The sequence below is a fragment of the Mesoplodon mirus genome (assembly GCF_964341445.2).
Source record: "Mesoplodon mirus genome assembly, contig: HAP1_SCAFFOLD_838, whole genome shotgun sequence".
NCBI lineage: Eukaryota > Metazoa > Chordata > Mammalia > Artiodactyla > Ziphiidae > Mesoplodon > Mesoplodon mirus.
In genome coordinates, this window is record NW_028295201.1 from 102,443 (window position 1) to 123,154 (window position 20,712).

The 20,712-nt window shown below is 38.5% G+C and overlaps 1 pseudogene across 1 annotated transcript; it reads left to right on the forward strand.

Moving 5' to 3' along the window:
- Positions 1–11,082: 11,082 nt before the first annotated feature.
- Positions 11,083–11,960, forward strand: LOC309797659 (ferritin heavy chain-like; annotated as a pseudogene). The gene has a single exon. The product of its transcript is annotated as a ferritin heavy chain-like (transcript).
- Positions 11,961–20,712: the final 8,752 nt, after the last annotated feature.

The following is a 20,712-nucleotide window of genomic DNA, read 5'->3' on the forward strand; positions in this document are numbered from 1 at the left end:
GCAATGAAAGCACAAGATGAGCCCGGAGCATTATGTAGTGCCAGGAAATAAGGCGGCACTCAAAAATCAAAAGGAGAGAGGCAGATCAAAGGGACACAAGGACCCAACTGAAGGAGCACCTGATGGCCTAAGCTGGAACAATTTGAGTCATAAAATTAATTAAACTTTAAAGTTATAGAGAAATATGAAATATTCATGAGTCCATACTGACATAAATAACTGAACACATAGATAAACGGGGAAGAAGGTACAAATCTTTCTTACAAAGAATTTCAAATAACATATGTAAATACTCTTCCCTCCAGGAGATGGGGCTTAAACTCCCTCTTAGGTGTATTGGCTGGATTCCAAAAGATAGATTATGGAAAGGGAACAATAGTAACTTCACAGTGAAGAAATCTGGCAGACCTCACCTTAACCAAGTGATCAAGGTTAACATCACCAGTAATAAGTCATTGCTGACACAAGGTGATGAGAAAGACATTTCACCTTTATGGTAATCTTCCCCCAAACCCAAAAAACCCTGGTCTGTCTAATCATGAGAAAAACAGCAAACAAACCCAAAGTCAGGGCCATTCTACAAAAGACTGGCCAGTACTTCTGAAAACTATAAAGGTTATGGGAAACAAGGAAAGGCTGGGAACCTGTCAGAGACCATAGAAGAGAGATTATAACTACATTCAATGTGATATACTTGATTAGATCCTAGAACAGCAAAAAGACATAATTGTAAAGAAAAAGATCGATAAATCTGAATAAAGTCTGGAGTTTAGCTAAAAGTAATGCACCACCGTCTTTTTAGTTTTAACATATGTACTACGTAAAATAGTAACATTAGAGTAAGATGGGTGAAGAGTACGTGAGAACTCTCTGTACTATTTCTGTAACTGTTTGATAAATCTAATATTCTCAAAAAAAGGTTTAGCTTTTTTTAAGTGCATAGTTGCATCGCATTATGATGAATCAACACAGAATAGCTATTAAGCATAGTAGAAACTGTAGCTCCTGTAAAATGCAGATTTGCAGACCCCCCTCTCTCCATATAAATTTTCTAGAAATGGAGCCAAGAATCTGCATTTCATATAGCTATAGGTGAATCTTATGCACACCAAAATCTGAGGATTCCACTTCTAGAGGCCTGTGCCTTTTATAGTGCCAAAAGACTTTTAAATGCTTTAAAAACCAAAGTAGTAATGGTATTATCCAAAGTAACCAATTTGAAGAAAGTCAAAATTCAGCATATGCAAGATAGGTAAGGAAAGATAATATGTATATAACTGGTGGACACACAGGATAACAGGGTCATGATAGCTTGGCAAGTGGATTCAAAGTATGGTAAGTATCCAAGTGGCAGCTGAAAGACTAAAAGTGGAAGCAACTTGCTTATTCAATCAACCCTTCCTGGGTTGAAGAAAAGTGATATTGCTATGGAGTGCAGAGAAATTACAACGGGCCTGTTCAATCAACAGGCAACAACTGCCTTAGTATGAAGTGATACTACTCCAAAAATGAATAGTGCTGTACTGACAACCAAAACCAACACCACCAAGCTAATACACAAATGCTCAAGCAAGTTGAAAGGCTCTGACTGGAGTGTTATATAATGAACAGATGAACAAGGGAGTGAGAATTAACTATGAAAATCAACGTGATGAAACTCACTGGTTAAATGAAGCCTAATTGGTCTCGAGTATGACATCCTATGTACCTCTGCCATTTACTGTGGTGGACTTCATGCTGGCTCAGGGCACCATTTTTGAGCCCCAACAGATTCAAGTAGTCCACAACCTTGCTGCCTCCTCCACCCACACAGCATATGCCAGCTCTCCTCTGACACCCAATCACATTCCCTCTGAATGAACCCACTTCGGCATTCTTCTGCCTGCATCAGCCAGCCCTCACTCATGTTTACCATTTATGATGGTTAATTTTACATGTAAACTTAGGCTATGGTGTCTGGTTCTTTGGTCTAGAAGCGGCTGTGAAGGTATATTTTAGATGTGATTAACTTGTAAATCAGTGGACTTTGAGAAAAGCTGATGATCCCTCCATAGTGTGCTGGACATCATCCGATCAGTTGAAGGCCTTAAGAATGAAGACTGAAGTCCTCCCACGAATAAAGAACTATGCCTCCAGACTGCAAAAGAGAAATTCTGAGTTTCTAGCTTTTGGACTCAAGACTGCAACATGAACGTTTACCTTAATTTCCAACCTGCTGACCTACCCTGCAGATATCTGACTTGCCAAGCCCCACAATCACATAAACCAAAGCCAATAGCCAATTCCTTAAAAGAAATCACCCCTCCCCACATATATAGATTTGATCCTTGGACAACATGGGGGTTAGGGTGCAGTTAAAAACTGCATAATCCGGTTCTGCGTCCGCAGATTCAACCGACCACGAATCGTGTAGCACTGCAGTATTTACTGAAAAACACCCGTGGATAAGTGGACCCACACAGTTCAAACCCATATGGTCCAAGGGTCAACCGCAATACGATAGTTTACCCTATTATATAAAATACAATGACCTATTATATATCCAATCCAATCCAATATAATATAAATATCCTATTAGGTCTGTTTCTCTGGAGAACCCTAACTAATACACTATTCTGATCATTTTTCTACCAGTAACACTGTAACCATCTTCTCTTACGATGAAATACACTGCAGCTATTTTACCATTGCTACACCCAATGACATTTTTTCTTAGTAAGGTATGATATTTAGATAAGTTATAATCAATATATAGACTGAGAGATCCCCATTTTGTTCTTTGCACCAAATAGCATAGAATCAATATTCCATATCCGGGCTGAGTATCAGAATTACTTGTGGCACTTCTTAAAAGTACAGTTGATCCTTGAACCACACGGACTTGAACTGGGTTCACTTAATCTACAGTACTACTCAGCCTGGGGTTGACTGAATATGAAGATGTTCAACCATAGATACGGAAGGCCGATTGTAAAGTAATACCTGAATTTTCAACTGTGTGAGGGTCCACACCCCTAACCCCAAAGTTGTTCAAGGGTCAACTGTACATAAGCCAGAGATCAACCCTGAACTTGCTGAATCAGAATTTGCTCAACTGATTTTGATTCACAGGCAACGGCTGAAATCCCTGGGCATAAAATCATTTGACCACAGTATCTGCAACAGGATCTAGTCCAAGGTCACTTTTTTAAATAGAGAACTTGAGGTTAAGGGAGAATAAATTACTTATTCAAATTCCCAAAAAGAGTAAGAATGAACAGTATCGGGATGCTATGTTTTTCATATTTCTATAAAGTACCTTTTATTTTCTTATATAGACATTTCCAGAAAAAAAGATAACAAGTGGCATTCCAATCACTCAGTGCACACAGTTATGCATATCTTATCATCTGATCCACAGCTCCAGTTCACTAATATAGATAGATTATAATATTTAGGGAATAAAAAGAGGCAGCTCTATTTTATAAGGTAGTTCATGCCATGTACAGATGAAACTGCCTGGTATATAGTTAGAAGACCTCGTAAATAGCTAAAATCTTGGCTATTAAGTGTGTTCTAATAAAACTTTGAGAACATGTAAATGGTACTATGTTATGTTTGATGATTTAATCAAAGAAGGGTGACCTCACTTTCCTAGTGATGGAACTTCGGTAGATGCATTCAAAGAGCTAACATAAATCTTAGCTTATTTTCTAGTAGCTAGCAAAAAACTTCCAAAATCACTTCATATTGTGGATATGAAAACACAAAATAATGAATAACCTCAGTTTTCGACTACCGCTGACTTCTAATACTCCATGGCTTCTAATACAATATTTGTGTTTTTTAAAAAATTAAAAATTGACAGAATATATACATACACAATCAGCTAAGATGCATGTTTCCACTAATGTCTACTTTACCTAACTAACGTCCAATATTGGAAGGGTAAGCAAAAATATTCAATATTATTATTATTTTTAAATTATACCACTCTAACACTAATTATAAAATACAGAATACTATTCTATATTAATAATCATATCTCTTTATAATAATTTACTACATATATATTCATACTACAATCCACATTAAGGTACAAATTTTAGCGAACATTAACATTAGTGATCAAAGCCCAGTATTACGTACAAATGTGTGCACTCCATACATACATACACACAACATGGTTTTCTAAGGTGTCACTGAACGTATCACAAAATGTGAATTGAGCTGTTATTTTGTAGAGAGTTCTAATATCATATTATTACCTGTTTTCGCTTGTTCATTTGACACAACAGCATTCTTTTGCAAGAAGACAGTCTGAGGGATGCTCTACATCATCCGGCTATGAAACAGAGTTTTATAAACCCAAGTGTCCCATAGAGACATTTACTCCAATGAACTGGTATAATTCAAAATATAATCTAACCAAACATGCTTAATAGTCTGGCTAGGAGAAGCAATACCATGGTTTATAGAATAGTGTTTCTGGAAAGAAAAGGAAGTGGACTCTTGGTTCTGCATAAAATCTTGTTAATCCTATTTCCATTTCCCCCTCCTACATTTGTAACAACTGAATAAACTGATTATGTTTTTTTTATCTTGTAGCTGCAATCTCTGTACACAGACTGATTAAAGTACCTACATTGATGTGATCAATATAGTTACCAATCAATAACGCTCCAGGAATTGATTTTTATAATTTGAGGAATTCTGCACCTTGATTCATTTATATGCTATTGTCTTTTTTCTAAAAATTAGGGATTGTTAATATGGAAAATAAAAAAGGATTAAGGGGGAAGGGCCACGTAGGGAAAATTGCAGTTCTCTACAGCATAATTGAGGAATACATGTGATTAAGGAAAAAGTGATGATTTAGGGGGGGATAAAACCATGGATAATTGATAGAGAACTCGTGAAAGAGGGAAGCAATTGTAAATAGATTATTGTGGATGTGGAACTGACATTTCCAGTTATCATTACTGTTTTTTGTCCTTGACAGTTAAGATCTGAGGAATGTTAAGCAATGTTTCAATAGCTGCATGTATAAGAAAATAATATTCCTGCCACCAGAAGCTGCTCTAGTACAGCTTCCCCCTTCTACTCCAGGCCATGGACAGACACTCAAAGGCAAGAGTGTTATCCCTTAAAATTGTCAGTAGTTCTCTTCCCCTCAATTCCCAGTTCCAACAACCTCTTCCCTTTCTAATGGGCTGCCTTTAGCCTCACCTTCCTTCCCAGATCCAGCAGTTACTCCACAATAGATCTGCATTGCACGTCCTGTAAAGGAATGCAAGGTTTTGTCTTGGCGTTCAGTCTCTCTTCCAAGAGATACACACACACACACGCACACACACATATATATAATATATAAATTCATATTACTGCCAATGGTTTCAAAGAATCACTTTTCTGGCAGAAGAAAATCAAGGGATTACATTACTAATGGAGCATTGAGTCATACAGCTGACAGTATTTGGCAGATTATTAATGAGGCTTTAATCATGGGTTGTTTGTCGTGTATGAAATTGGAACTTAAGAGCACCATCTACATTTGCAAAAGCAGGTTGATAATCTTTCTACTTAAAGAATATATGCCAATCTTTTAATTCACTTTATAACAAATGAGATTTAAAATCATTTGGGCAGAAAGTTACTAAATATCAGATATTTCCTAGAAATTTGAAACTTTAAATAGGTTTAACTGACCTTAACTATTCAGATATATTTGGAAAATGGCAAAAGACTTCAAGAAAATAAGTCAAAAGGACATTGTTTATTTTTCATGTATGAACTGAAATATAAAAAGCTCAGAGGAAAAGTAATAAATGTGAATAATACACAGGAAACACTTTACAAAACATTTACTTTGGAAACTGTGCTTTTTGCTGAGTTTAACAGTGGTTGGTTGAGGTATCATATTTTTATAAAAAAGGAAATCAGCAAAAAAGTCATTGAGAATATGGTATAAAAGTTCAGAAAATTAGGGCTTCCCTGGTGGGGCAGTGGTTGAGGGTCTGCCTGCCGTTGCGGGGGACACGGGTTCGTGCCCCAGTCCGGGAGGATCCCGCATGCCACGGAGCGGCTGGGCCCATGAGCCATGGCTGCTGGGCCTGTGCATCCAGAGCCTCTGCTACGCAGCGGGAGAGGCCACAACAGTGAGAGGCCTGCGTACCGCAAAAACAAAAACAAAAAAGTTTAGAAAATTTAAATGTGAGAGCACATTACTCATGTCAAATTATGAAGAATAATGATTACATTAAATACAAGCTTATTAACACATTGGGTTAATAGTATAGTAAGGTATGGAATCATAAGGAACATTTTATAAGGATTTTGCATTTTTTTCCTAACTTGTTTGGAAAAACTTACACTTGATTTTAGTGAAACAAAGTATCTACACCTTCAACCAAGACATTCTGGATTTGTAGGTTGACTAACACCATTCCACCAAAATTATCTTCCCTAAACCTAACTGCTATGTAGGAAAAGGTATGAGAACGTCTGTAGCAATTTCTGTATCTGTGACAATAGTAGTAAAGATTTCAAACAAAATATTCTTGAATATATATGGATATTTCAATATATGTACATATTCTATTATCAACTCATTAGCATCTAATTCTACATTCATCACATATACATTCTGTCAGTGAACACAGTGAACTGAAACCGACTCTAGGGCCCATGAGATTAAAGTCAACGCCTGTTGCAATCATTCAGCATTTAGCACAAAGCTGGAATATATTAGGTCCTAAATAGTTATTGACTAGATATATGGTGTGTCCATGTCATTCTAACTCAGTGTTCTCTACCTGTATTGGTGGATTCCATGGATCTGTTCTTGTGTTTACATCCAAATGAAAAATGACTGGAAGCATTTTCAGAATTATCTGGATCTGTCTATAGCTCAATGCAGCAGCACAAACTCACTGTCCATGCCTGCGTGTGTGTTTTGAATCACACTGAGTGTGAATGCTGCTAGGCTGGCATGTTCTAGTGTAAAAAGGACAACTGTCGCATGTCCACCCTTATAGTCACATTTTACCAGCTGCAAACACTAAAATTTCCTTTTAAAGTGATGACTGGGAGGTGAAAAATAGTTTAATAGAATGAAACTCAAAGGGAAGAGTGTTATCCCTTAAAATTCTGTCAGTAGTTCTCTTCCCCCTCAATTCCCAGTTTGAACAGCCTCTTCAGTTATTGACCTTACTGAGGCTTTTAATGGTATTTCATGAAATCAACAAACTGCATCAGAATTACTTTTCACAAACTAATAAAAAAGAACATGGACAGACAATATTTGAATGATGACTTCCACTACCTGAAAGCTAAAGTACATTATGAATCATCATATGAGCTAAAGTATGTCATGTCTTCAGTAAAAAAGGGTGGTAGAGAACTGAGATGTGTCATGGGTATCGGGGCACAGGCATGGCACACTCAAAAGGAAACTTGCATCTGGTCAACTAGTATGTTCTCAGTGAGAAGGGACTGTGTTTAAGACAAAAAGCATAATCTGATGCATAATTGGAATTTCTTAATTTTGATTTTAATAGTTTTATAGTTGTATTTGCATATATTTACAAATTGTTCTGTTTACTGTTATAAAAGCATACCAATTTCTATGCCTGATTTTATGTTTATGCATATTAAAGTAAAATTATAATAGTAATTTATCACCATTGCGTGTCTGATTTTTTTCCTTCTAAAGGAAACAGAGTTTAAATATATATTCAACATCTACTCCCACTCATTTGTTTAATTTGGAGAAATAATGAGACTAAAGCTTTTAATAGGCCACTCAATATTTTAATTTATATTTTTGAGCCCCTACTATGTGAAATTTAGCATCACAGGTTGAACAGTCTTTGTTCTAAGGGAGCTCATGGTCCAGCCAAACTTCCCAAACTACCTAGAGAGGAATCCAATTCAGACTGTCACTCTCTGCTCTTTACAAGCTCTGTGTTTGATCATGTTACATACTTTAATTCACAATTTCTTTATCTGTAAAATATGGGTAATAATAATCAAATTTAATCCAGTATCTGTAATAATGAGGTAATGCAGATTGAACAGCCCAGAGATATATAATATTGATGTATCACTTTTCACTACCTCTCATTAAATGATTTATTTATACATATGTATACACACACACACACACACACCACAGAGAGCGAGATAAGCCACCAACTGCTGCTACATATGGTCTACTTCCTTAAGATTATACCATTGACCCTACTTCATGTATTAATTTTCAAAGAAGGAATTATAGGTAACATTTACTAGCACTTAGCTACAAAAGAAATACAAATATGAAGAGCTTATAGAACAAGTTTTATGTTAGTACCTATAAAATGCCTGTCATATAATAGGTGCTCAATAGAAATATGCTGAATGAATGAATGAGCGCTAATCACTGACACGGAGTCAGAACTTATTGTCTAATATCAGTTGTGTAACTATTAGTTCTGCAACATTTTTAAATTAATGAAGGGAACTGAAAGTCACAACAGTTTTTGCAGATTATAGCATGAGAATTTTTATTTGTTGACTCTGCATTTATCATGAATAATACTGTGATAGCGAATTTTTATATGTCAACTTCAAAGGGGGTACCCAGATATTTAGCCAAATATTATTGTTTGTGCCTGAAAGGGTGTTTTTCCATGAGATTAACATTTGAAATACTAGACTAAGTAAAGCAGATTGCTTTCCTTAAAGTCGATGAGCCTCATCCAATCATTTGAAGGCCTGAATAAAATAAAAATGCTGACCTTCCTCTGAGTAAGCGGGAACTCCTCTTGCTTGACTGCCTTGGAGCAGGAACATGTTTTTTTCCTGCCTTCAAGTTGAATTTCCTGGGTCTTGAGCCTCCTGGCCTTTGGACTGGACCTACACCATGGACTCTCCTGGGTCTCAAGTATGGCAACTGCAGATTTTGAGACTTGTCAGCCTCCATAATCATGTGAGCTAATTCCTTATTTTATATAATATACAAATATATCTTCTATTGGTTCTGTTTTTCTGGAGAATCCTAACATAATACCAACACTGACCACAAATATTTCAAAGAAACCTTCATCTTATAGTCCTATACTGATATTTTAAAAGACATTATCTTAGCACATACCAAGTTATAAACTATAAAATTTGATTGTCAATTTTTTTTTTAATTTGGGGGCTTCCCTGGTGGCACAGTGGTTAAGAAAACGCCTGCCAATGCAGGGAACTTGAGTTCCAGCCCTGGTCCTGGAAGATCCCACATGCCGCAGAGCAACTAAGCCCACATGCCACAACTACTGAGCCGGCATGCCACAACTACTGAAGCCCGAGCACCTAGAGCCCGTGCTCCGTAACGAGAGGCCACCACAATGAGACACCCACGCACTGCAACAAAGAGTAGCCCCCACTTGCTGCAGCTAGAGAAAGCCAGCATCCAACAAAGACCCAATGCAGCCAAAAATTAAAAATAAAATAAATAAATTTAAAAAATAAAATTTAAAATTTTTCTAAAAACATGATCTGATCTGAAGTTTTCTCATTCTGTGTTTGTATTTAGCTTTACATTCCTCATTAAAGAAAAACTGGATGCAATGTTTTTGTTTATATATATGTATATTTCCTTCATGGAAATTTGAGGTTCCAGTTCATGCTAGTTTATTCATTTCCCTTAAAAAAGTTAGATTTTAAACCTTAGGTTTCTCTTAGTTATAACATGTATTTTAACATTATCTTCTAACCTAGGAAGTAATGATGAGGGATAAAACATCTGAGAAACACCATTATCACCCCTTAGTACACATATAACCATTCAATCGTATTATTTTAATATTTGAAGAGTAAAGTTGTCCAGATAAATTAATTATTAAATAATCTTGGAACATAATGAAAAAATGTTCTACAAAATCAAGATTTCTTCTATTTAAATAGATTCTTCCAGTGAAGTCTACAATGGACTCTTCCAAGGAAATTTTTGAAAGACTGCAATTATATTACGACTAAACACTGGTGTTAAGCAAACATAGAATACAATTTTATCTCACTGAGAAACTGATTATGTAGTTCTTTTCCATCTCTAATGTATGATCCTATCATTAAAATCAACTTATCAAATAGACATTCTTATTATTCTATTTCTTTACAGACTCAACAATTAAATGCCTCTAAAATTGCTTAGATAAGTTTACAATGTGACAGTTGGTATTTGGTCCTTTGCTTCCTTCATAAACAATGATTATAGCATAGCATGAGCTTTCAAAGAGAAAAAAGTACATTAGTCAAAGCCATGGTAATAAAACTTTTAAGTGAAAACAGCTATTTTATCCAAAAGCTTTAAAACCATTGAGAGCACTTAAAACAGTCCATCACTCTTTCTTGTACCTTGAGAACAGAGACCATGTTTGATTCTTCTGTGTATCTCCAGAGTCAAACAGTGACACATATTTGGAGTACTGTATATAAATGGCTGTTGAATTAATGTTGAATTAATTAATTATAAATACCTAGATTGGTCTTATGTCTTCCACTATAACATCCTTAACTTCTAAGAAAATATTGACTTTTTAATATCATATGTGTAATATCTTATACGTATTTACTTGAGACAATAAAGGGAGAAAAACAGTAGTTTTCTGTTTTGGTTTGTTTTGGTCTGCTTCGCCACTAGAATACAAACCTCATGGGAACAGACTTTGCCTCTCTTTGTTATTAATATATGCCCAAATCCCATACCAGTGCCTGGGCCATATTAAGTAATCAAGAAATATTTATTGAATGAATGAATGAAAGATAATTTGAGATCAATGGTATTTCCTACCACTGTGGCTCATTCCATACAACATAACTGAGGGGTTAAAAAAGTGCTTGCAGAGTGGCAGTGAAAGGACAACTGAGGCTGGAGGGGATAAATACATCCCCACAGTTAAGTTATTTGCTCTAAGAATGCATCTAAGCCTTTTGTTTTCTGACAAAGAAAAGAGAAGTCTGCACTTACCCAAGAGGAAGGAAATTGGCAAATCACGTGAAAGGGGCTCCGAGGCAGCTATCGCAGGCCCCGCGGCTTCGCCTTCACCTTGGCCTTCACGCCCGCCACGCTAACCGCGCCGCCCTCGCAGGTGCGAGGCCGCCGTCAACAGCCATTTCACCCTGGAGCTCCGCGCCTCTTTCGTGTGCCTGGCCGCGGCCTTTTACCTCGACCGCGACGACGTGGCCTTGAAGCACTTCAGCCGGTTCTTCCTGCGCCGCTCCCACGAGCACAGCCGGCGGGCCCAGGGCCTGAAGCGCCTGCAGAACCAGCGCGGGGGCCGCCTCAACGTCCAAGACATCAGGAAGCCAGTCAGTGACGAGTGCAAGAGCGGCCTCAAGGCCATGAAGTGCGCCTTGTTCCTGGAGAAGCAAGTGACCCGGAGCCTGCTCCACTGCACCAGCTGGCCACCGACAAGTGCGACCCCCACCTGCGCCACTTCCTGGCAACTCACTACCTCAGCCAGTAGATGGCGCTCATCAGAGAGCTGGAGGGTCATGTCACCACCCTGAGCACGATGGGGGCCCAGGACGTCGACCTGGCAGGGTACCTCTTTGACAAGCTCACCCTGGGCGACAGCGACAAGAAGAACTGAGCCTGGACTGGACCTCCCCGGAGCCACGGGGAGACCAGAGCCCTGGTCACCGTGCCTGCCATGCAGACGGCAACAGTGCCCTTGCGGAAGAAGTTCACTTACGTTTTGGTTTTGTTTTTGTTTTTCTTGCATCAAGTGCAGGACTCTTTTCCTGGACTTTATTTTATCACTTAAGTTTTGTTCTTCCAGTTTTTCCGTTTCTTCCAATAAAGTTATTGGTTCATAAATAAATAAAGGTCTCTGGTTGATTCACGTGGGCAAATCTCTCATTTTTTTTTTTTTTGTTTTTTTGTTTTTTTTTTTTTTTTGTTTTTTTTTGCGGTATGCGGGCCTCTCACTGTTGTGGCCTCCCCCGTTGCGGAGCACAGGCTCCGGACGCGCAGGCCCAGCGGCCATGGCTCACGGGCCCAGCCGCTCCGCGGCATATGGGATCCTCCCAGACCGGGGCACGAACCCGTATCCCCTGCATCGGCAGGCGGACTCTCAACCACTGCGCCACCAGGGAGGCCCAAATCTCTCATTTTTTAAGTTTTAAAACAGGTATCCAGGAGTTTCTGAACAGCGCCATACGCCAACCATATGCAGCTCAGGATCTCCACGGTGGGAGGGAGAAGGTGTTCCATGGGGCCCTGGAAAACACAAAATCAGTCTTTCCCTTATAAATAATGTAGGTATATGCGGGGTAGAGTGGGGTGGGGTGGGGTGAGGTAGGGGTCCCTGGTGAATGTGGGTGCATGTGCATAGTGAAAGTATAGAACCATAGCCTGAAAATCATGACTGCAGTTGCCCCTGGGGAACAAGTGAAGGGAATGGGATTGGGCAGGGATTAAAATAAGGGTGTCTTCAGTTTCACCTGAAATGTGTATGTGCATTAATTATGCAAATACTAATGGTTAAGTATGAGTAGCAAGATGGGGGGTGGAGGGGTTTGGAAGTCTGAATGGTGGAGTATCTCTTTGACATGTTCACTCTGGGCAAGAGTGACAATGGAAAAATGAGTGTTAGGCTGTCTTGCTCAGAAACACGGGGGTGACTTCCCATGGTCACCAATGCCTGGAATGCATGTTGTAATAACAAAACATCCACTTATATATGTTTTCTTTCTTTGTATCATATGAATATATGCATGCTTGTGTGTGTGTATATATATATATATGTATATACATATATATATATATATATATATATATATATATATTTTTTTTTTAATTCCAACCAGCAGCAGAGTTCATTTTGAAGTTCATTAGGAAGACGCCCTTTGTTGAAAAGCAGTTCGGCGATCACATTACTGGAAATGATATAGCTGCTTCCTAGACCTTTCCTGAGCCTGGCTCTATTTCTGCCCTTGGGTTTCATATATCCAACTTTGATTTAGTTTTCGTTATTTGCTACCAAGAGAACCTAAGCTAATATGTCTTATTATCAACACACTTTTACCAGCCTCCACTGTATTTACAGTAAATAGCTCTTCTAGGGTACTAAATGACATTTTCCCCTTTATCCCTACTACAGAGTCCACTGCACGGAAAAAGGATCAAGGGTGGAAGGGATCAAATAAGAACAATTTCCCGAATGGAAATACAGAATACTGAAGCCTGCTACCATATGCATCTCTTCTCACCTAAAAGTGTTTTCCTCATAATTTACAGAATTTTAATTCCTTCGATCAGCCTTCCCAAGACTGTGTTCATTATCAGCCAGTGCCTCAAAAACATTCACAAGTGTTCAGTGGAAAACTTGTATTAATCGAATTAGCAGGATTTTTTGTTTTGTTTTTTCAGTTTTTGTTTACTCTAGGAATTTTATGTCTGATGTAAAAAATATACATTTTGAATGTATACCATGGGGATAAAATATTCAGTGTTTCCCAAACATTCTGATCATGGGATTCTTTTTCTACCAAATCTCACAAAACAGTATTCCAAAGAAAATAGCTTTGGAAACAACGTTAAAAGGTCCCACTGTGGGCTTCTCTGGTGGCGCAGCAGTTAAAAATCCGTCCGCCAATGCAGGGGACACGGGTTCGATCCTTGGTCTGGGAAGATCCCACATGCCGTGGAGCAACTAAGCCCATGTGCCACACTACTGAGCCTGTGCTCTAGAGCCCGCAAGCCACAACTACTGAAGCCTGTGCACCTAGAGCCCGTGCTCCGCAACAAGAGAAGCCACCGAAATGAAAAGCCCATGCACCACAATGAAGAATAGCCCCCACTTGCCGCAACTAGAGAAAGCCCGCATGCAGCAACAAAGACCCAACGCAGCCAAAAAGTAAAATAAAATAAAACAAAGTAAAAAAAAAAAAAAGGTCCCATCGTGTGTTGTTCCAGAAGCACATACCTGGTAGCTAAACTTCATTCACTTTCACTTAGAGATCATTATGAGAAACTGGAACCTTTGCTGTGAAGGTTTCAGCACAGTAAGCTTTAGACAGTAAGTGTAATGCAGGGCCCTCACCATGACAGTGGGTAGATATCACACACATCCATTTGGTTTCCTGATAGGTAACTCCCAACACTGTATTTTTCCATCTATTCTAATTTCCATTTCTAAATGAATGGCCTCTGGGAATGATAACACTGATGTTTCTCCAGCACTTACATCAAAGTCAAGAGAAAGTTTAAGGCTGCTAAGTAGTTTATATTCTTCACCTCCCTCTACCTATGTATTCATCTCACCAGCAGCAGAATTCTTCATTTATTTTCCAGACTAGATGGCTGAATTTTGGTCAGTAATACACCTTTTGGTCAAAAACAGTCTGTGCCTGCATCTTTTTGAAAATAAGATGACTGTTCCTCTCACCAAAGCATGCTGAAATTTCTCAGAATTCAGACATTTAACTAGAAGAAAAAAAATAAGGCATACATACTACAAAACATTGTATTAATAAAGTCCAAGATTGTTAAATAAATATATAATAAGTAATGTGTTTAATGTGTAGCATGTTTCTCCTCCAGTAGAGATGATCAGCATTATTCACATCATTATTCGATTTTTGAATGAGCACTTTATTGCAATGCATTCCTCTTTAGGTTCAATGCAGGACTTATCAAGTTTCTCTCCAGCCCTAAAATACATGATGCAATTCTATAAATTGAAACTGCATTATTCCCAAACAATAGTGGGCATGAGACAATATCAAAAATCTTGCATATTTTTAAAATTTAAATATGTTCCCACAACAACCCTTAGGTATCAATTCTCATGACACGTCCACTGAATTTGATAAGCTATTTTATTCCCAGGCAGATTCAGCATAATACAAAACTATTATTTTCTCAATATGAGAAATATTCCATCACTTCAATACCTGATTATATAAGGCTGGAAAATAAGAAGGTGATTAAAGTAAGCTTCTCAACAAGAATAGTATTTCAGTCTGGCCCATTTTATTAACCAGAACTTTAATTTGTCTACTGTTTGGCTGATTAATTCGATTCAACAAGCATTTACTCTTTTTTGTTTTAAATAAAGTCCAATATTCTCGACTGTTTATTCTAATTTTATTTTATTTTATTTATTTATTGGCTGTGTTGGGTCTTCATTGTTGCGCATGGGCTTTCTCTAGTGGTGGCGAGCGGGGGCTACTCTTCATTGCGGTGTGCAGGCTTCTCATTGTGGTGGCTTCTCGTTGCAGAGCAGGGGCTCTATGCATGTGGGCTTCAGTAGTTGCAGCACGTGGGCCCTAGAGAGCATGGGTTTCAGTAGTTGCGGCATGTGGGTTCAGTAGTTGTGGTGCAGGGTCTCTAAGGTGTGTGAGCTTCAGTAATTGTGACTCACGGGCTCTAGAGGGCAGGCTCAGTAGTGTGGCGGCCAGGCTTAGCTGCTCCGCGGCATGTGGGATCTTGCCAGACCAGGGCTCAAACCCGTGTCCCTGAGTTGGCAGGTGGATTCTTAACCACAGCACCACCAGGGAAGTCCCAATCATTTATTCTTAATAAATGAGTCTGTGCTGGGGAATCAAAGTTAAATAAGACATGTACTTGGTCCAGTTAAACTAAATATATTAGCACTTTGCCAATTTTCTAAGAGGAAAATACAAGTCCGATATGAGGTTATTTCAATAAACAATTAAATCAATAGTATAGCTAGGGAGTGTTTTCATTTATTACTCTCCATTTTATCTTTATAAAGAGGTATGCTACCCTGTCGTTCAACAAACTCACAAATGGGAATGCAGCAATTTTTAATAAGTATGAGAAATAATGTAGGCCAGGCATTCTTCCTCTCTGAATGGTGGACTCTAAATGAATCTAAAGCATCATCAAAAAAAATACAATAAATCAGAAAAAAATGAAGCATCATCATAATGACCATCATCTGGGTAAATTATGCTGTCGAAATAACATGTTAAGGAACTTCCTCTTCCTAACAATAAGGAATGTTACCTGATGGGGAGAGAGAATTTGGGGAAGAGCAATAATACAACATGATCAACAGATTACATTTTAGCAAACAAGGACACTCATTTGTTTACATATTTTACACTGATGTTGCCTAGAGACAGAGGAAGCACCTGAAGGTGTATTTTACTAGTGTGGGTCACACAGGAGTCTTCTAAGGAACTGGTATAAAAACATCGTTCCAAAACTAGTAAAAAAAAAAAAAGTTATTTCCACTGTAGATTTGAACCTGTAAGTAATGTATAGGTAAATGTACTCTAAAAAAAATTAGGGCAGCCTTAATGGCAGTTCTTTATATAAGAAAGAAATACATACTTGCTGAAAACTTTTACAGCATCACTAGCTTGCATCCACTAATAAAAACAGCCTACACTTATTTTTTACTTTTATGGGAGTATAATTGCTTTACAATTTGGTGTTAGTTTCTGCTTTATAACAAAGTGAATCAGTTATACATATACATATGTTCCCAACTCTCTTCCCTCTTGTGTCTCCCTCCCTCCCACCCTCCCTATCCCACCCCTCTAGATGGTCACAAAGCACCGAGCTGATCTCCCTGTGCTATGCGGCTGCTTCCCACTAGCTATCTATTTTACGTTTGGTAATGTATATATGTCCATGCCACTCTCTCACCTTGACACAGCTTACCCTTCCCCCTCCCCATATCCTCAATCCATTCTCTAGTAGGTCTGTGTCTTTAGTCCTGTCTTAACCCTATGTTCTTCATGACATTTTCTTTTCTTAAATTCCATATATATGTGTCAGCATACAGTATTTGTCTTTCTCTTTCTGACTTACTTCACTCTGTATGACAGACTCTAGGTCCATCCACCTCATTACAAATAGCTCAATTTCATTTCTTTTTATGGCTGAGTAATATTCCATTGTATATATGTGCCACATCTTCTTTATCCGTTCATCCGATGATGGACACTTAGGGTGTTTCCATCTCCGGGCTATTGTAAATAGGGCTGCAATGAACATTTAAGTACATGACTCGTTTTGAATTTATGGTTTTTGAATTATGGTTTATGGTATATGCCCAGTAGTGGGATTGCTGGGTCGTATGGTAGTTCTATTTTTAGTTTTTTAAGGAACCTCCATACTGTTCTCCATAGCGGCTGTACCAATTCACATTCCCACCAGCAGTGCAAGAGTGTTCCCTTTTCTCCACACCCTCTCCAGCATTTATTGTTTCTAGATTTTTTGATGATGGCCATTCTGACTGGTGTGAGATGATATCTCACTGTAGTTTTGATTTGCATTTCTCTAATGATTAATGATGTTGAGCATTCTTTCATGTGTTTGTTGGCAGTCTGTATATCTTCTGTGGAGAAATGTCTATTTAGGTCTTCTGCCCATTTTTGGATTGGGTTGTTTGTTTCTTTGATATTGAGCTGCATGAGCTGCTTCTAAATTTGGGAGATGAATCCTTTGTCAGTTGCTTCATTTGCAAAGATTTTCTCCCATTCTGAGGGTTGTCTTTTGGTCTTGTTTATGGTTTCCTTTGCTGTGCAAAAGCTTTGAAGTTTCATTAGGTCCCATTTGTTTATTTTCGTTTTGATTTCCATTTCTCTAGGAGGTGGGTCAAAAAGGACCTTGCTGTGATTTATGTCAGAGAGTGTTCTGCCTATGTTTTCCTCTAAGAGTTTGATAGTTTCTGGCCTTACATTTAGGTCTTTAATCCATTTTGAGCTTATTTTTGTGTATGGTGTTAGGAAGTGATCTAATCTCATACCTTTACATGCATTTACCTGTCCAGTTTTCCCAGCACCACTTATTGAAGAGACTGTCCTTTCTCCACTGTACATTCCTGCCCCCTTTATCAAAGATAAGGTGACCATATGTGTGTTGGTTTATCTCTGGGCTTTTCTATTCTGTTCCATTGATCTATCTTTCTGTTTTTGTACCAGTACCATACTGTCTTGATTACTGTTGCTTTGTAGTATAGTCTGAAGTCAGGGAGCCTGATTCCTCCAGCTCCGTTTTTCGTTCTCAAGGTTGATTTGGCTATTCGGGGTCTTTTGTGTTTCCATACAAATTGTGAAATTTTTTGTTCTAGTTCTGTGAAAAATGCCAGTGGTAGTTTGATAGGGATTGCACTGAATCTGTAGATTGCTTTGGGTAGTAGAGTCATTTTCACAATGTTGATTCTTCCAATCCAAGAACATGGTATATCTCTCCATCTATTTGTATCATCTTTAATTTTTGACTCTTAAGGACATTTGGTTTGTTTTCAGTTTGTGCTAATGCAAATCATGGACAGGAATCCTGCTGTACCGGTTATTCTGGTGCATTTACACAGGGCACGGGTGAGGGCTGCTGGCTCACAGGCTATTCAAATACCTTCAGTGGATGGAGAGGGCTAAATGCTTTCCAAAGTAGTTGTGTCGATTTGTACTCCAGTGTAAGTAGGGTAGAAGATTCCCATAGTACTCCAGGTCTACAATACCTGATACTACCAGATTTTATGTATTTGTCCATCTCATTGGCATGTAGTTTCCTTGGTTTTGACTCACTTGTCTCTTATTACTTAATGAAGTCGTACGCTTTTCTGTGTTTACTGGCTGTTTTGATTTCCTTTTTTATGAGATTTACGTCAACTATTGTTATTTATTATTATTATTTTTTATTATTTATTTATTTGTGGCTGTGTTGAGTCTTCGTTGTTGCGTGCAGGCTTTCTCTAGTTTCAGCAAGTGGGGGCTACTCTTCATTGAGGTTGCTTCTCTTGTTATGGAGCACAGGATCTAGGCGCACGGGCTTCAGTAGTTGTGGCACGTGCGCTCAGTAGTTGTGGTTCGCAGGCTCTAGAGCGCAGGCTCCTTAGCTGTGGCACACGGGCTTCGCTGCTCCGCGGCATGTGGGATCTTTCCGGACCGGGCTCGAACCCGTGTCCCCTGCCTTGGCAGGCAGTTTCTTAACCACTGCGCCACCAGGGAAGTCCAATTATTGTTATTTTGAATTCTTCTCCATTTCCAAGTAATACTCTTACATGACTATTTTCTCACTAAATTGGAGGCATTATCTGTTCATTTTCTAACTTACTAGTAAGGGTTTAGTTCCTTTATACTCTTTCCTATGTCCACACTGCTCAGTAAAGTTATGTCATCATGAGTTATTCCACTGCTCATGATCTCTTTGACTTGTAGTCATATATTTAAAAACCTACATTGTTGATCAACTATAAACTCTCTCAACATCACGCTTTGTAAAATGAGGACATTCATACCATCTTTCCTTTTTTCTACCTTCCAAACCAAGCTTTAACGTTGTCAAAGTTGAAATTTATATTCTGTTCTATGTGCAGTTAAGTCTTCTGTTATTTGAGAGTCAGTACAGAGTAAGGTTTAAGAGAACAGGCGGGGAGCCTAAACTCAAAGGCTCGATCCAACCTTAAATTACATACAGCCTGGGCAAGTTCCTTCTCTGACTTAGCTTCCTGTTCTCAAAAGTGGGAATGATATTAGCACCAACCTCATAAGGCTATTCAGAGGATTAAATGAGTTAATATATGCAAAAACACTTAGAGCCTAATATATACTAAGTACATACTAGTACCCAATACATTTCAGTACATACCAAGTTAATACTAATACATACTAAGTATAGTTTACGTTAGTTATTTGTGATTACATGCAAGTTGACAATAAAAGCTGCAAACCAAGACAGCATTGCCATTATTACAATGAAATTAATATTGCCCCCTGCAGATGTACTGTGTCTCTGTGTATAGACTACACCTCGTTCCATACCGTGCCAGTGTCACTGCCCTTGTGCAGGGTGACCACATACCCCAAGCCGCCTTGGGCTGTTCCAGTTTATACCTGTTGTCCTGATGTTAGAGCATTAGAGTCCCTCCTTACACTACTGAAGTGTAAGGAGTTTGGACAAGTTCTGGTTTGGACAACAAACTAGATAGGTGGTCATTACCCCTGTGTGTCACTGAGAAGGGGGACATCTATAGTGTCAAGTTGAAGTGGATTCTTCCCTTCCTCACCAATAGTAGGTTAAAAATCAACCATAGTTTAGCTGGCTTCAGGTTTATGTCCGTATAGCCTTTTCTCCTCTGGAGTTCAACAGTGCCTAATACCTAGTAAGTACAATATGCCTCAAGGTGTTTCTAAGCTCTCAATCACACAATCAATAGAAGCCTCTCTACTCTAGACTAGCTGCAATCTGCACTGAATCCCCTATTACCTTCCTTCTTGGTTTATTGCCTCATTTTGCTGGATTATTTCTATAAATAGCTTAAGGTGTAGCACAGGAAGTCAGTTTTTCAAATTTCTTTGGGTACAAAATATCTTCTTCAGCCTCCACTTATGACTCACAGTTTGGCTGGATACAAACCCCTAGGGTGAAAATTATGTGCCTGAAAAACTTTGGAGATATCTTTCTAATGCCTTCCAGGATCCATGGTGCTGATGACAAGTATGATAATGTCAGATTTTAACGTTTTTTTTAGGTGACCAGTATTTTTCTCTCTGGAATGAATGTATCCTCTCAGTATTTTATTCTATTTTAATTTATTTTTTCAGTATTTTAAAGTTTCACAATGAAGGGTGCCTAGGTATGAGGCTATTCTTGCTCGTCTTGCTATTTCGTCATAAATGTTTTCAATCTGAGGCCTGATGTCTACTTTCAGCTGTGGAGAATTTTGTTGCCCTTTGACAGCTTCCCTCCATTATTTTTCTGGGTCTGGAGTTTCT